Raw genomic sequence first — 1,227 nt, forward strand, 5'->3', positions numbered from 1 at the left:
AGAAGCCCCAGATACCTAAAGCACTATTAAAGAAGAAGAATAAAGTAGGAGGACTCACATTACCTGACCTCAGAACCTACTATACAGCTACAGTAGTCAAAACAGCCTGGTATTGGTACAACGACAGATACATTGACCAATGGAACAGAATTGAGAACCAAGATGTAACTCCATCCACCTATGGTCACCCGATCTTCAATAAGGGCCCAAAGTCCATCAAATGAGGAACAGTGTTTTTAACAAATGGTGTTGGCAAAACTGGATGTCCATCTGCAAAAAAAATGTAACAGGACCCATACCTCACATCACATACAAAAACTAATTCAAAATGGATCAAAGACCTAAATATAAAGCCAAAGACTATAAAGTTCATAGACGAAAAAATAGGATCAACACTAAAGGCCCTCATACACAGCATTAACAGGCTACAAACCATAATCAACAACACACAATCTCCAGAAGATAAGCTAGATAACTGGGATCTTCTAAAAATTGAACACTAATGCTCATCAAAAGACTTCACCAAAAGAGTAAAAAGACTGGGAAAAAATTTTTGGACATTACAAGTCAGACAAAGGTCTAATCTCTAAAATCTACAAGAAAATCCAACACCTCTACAACAAAAAAGACAATCCTATTAAAAAATGGGCAAAGGAAATGAACAGACACTTCTCCAAAGAAGACATTCAAGTGGTCAACAGACACATGAGGAAATGCTCTCAATCACTAACCATTAGAGAAATGCAAATTAAAACCACAATGAGATACCATCTCACCCCGGCATTACTTGCATGAATCAAAAAAACTGGAAATAACAAATGTTGGAGAGGCTGTGGGGAGACTGGAACTCTTACGCACAGCTGGTGGGAATGCAAAATGATACTATTTTGGAAAATGATGTGGCTCTTCCTTAGAAAAAAGCTAGAAATAGAAATACCACATGATCCAGCAATCCCACTCCTAGGAATGTATCCTAGAGAAATAAGAGCCATCACATGAATAGACATATGCATGTTCATTGCAGTATTGTTCACAATAGCAAAAAGATGGAAACAACCTAGATGCCCATCAACAGATGAATGGATAAAGAAACTATGGTACATACACACAATGGAGTATTATGCAATGATAAAGAACAACGATGACTCTGAGAAGCATTTCACAACATGGATGAATCTGGAGGGCATTAGGCTGAGTGAAATAAGTCAATCACAAAAGGACAAATAT

The sequence above is a fragment of the Trichechus manatus genome, unplaced genomic scaffold (genome assembly GCF_000243295.1).
Source record: "Trichechus manatus latirostris isolate Lorelei unplaced genomic scaffold, TriManLat1.0 scaffold00071, whole genome shotgun sequence".
Classification (NCBI taxonomy): Eukaryota; Metazoa; Chordata; class Mammalia; order Sirenia; family Trichechidae; genus Trichechus; species Trichechus manatus.